Source organism: Camelina sativa, unplaced genomic scaffold (assembly GCF_000633955.1).
Source record: "Camelina sativa cultivar DH55 unplaced genomic scaffold, Cs unpScaffold34927, whole genome shotgun sequence".
Lineage (NCBI taxonomy): Eukaryota > Viridiplantae > Streptophyta > Magnoliopsida > Brassicales > Brassicaceae > Camelina > Camelina sativa.
Window position 1 is genome coordinate 1 of NW_010955849.1, and position 209 is coordinate 209.

The 209-nt window shown below is 38.8% G+C and overlaps 1 long non-coding RNA gene across 1 annotated transcript; it reads right to left on the reverse strand.

The window, feature by feature from the left end:
* On the reverse strand, positions 1-209 carry LOC104775738. The gene is made up of 2 exons (XR_766066.1): positions 132-209; positions 1-30 (listed from the first exon to the last, which is right to left on the reverse strand). It is a non-coding gene; the product is annotated as an uncharacterized LOC104775738 (long non-coding RNA).

The following is a 209-nucleotide window of genomic DNA, read 5'->3' on the forward strand; positions in this document are numbered from 1 at the left end:
ATATCTTGCTTTGATTTCTTCTGATAACGCCTATGAAAAAAAAAAAAGAAACTGATACTGAAATGACCCAATCTTTTAAATCAGAGATCAAATCAAAACTTGAAAGGGTTATAAGAGTAGTCGCGGAGTACCTTAGCAAATCCCTCAGCAGTTCCAGTCTGCGTACCGAAGAAGATAGAGACTCTAGTCTTGCCGGATCCCAAATCAGC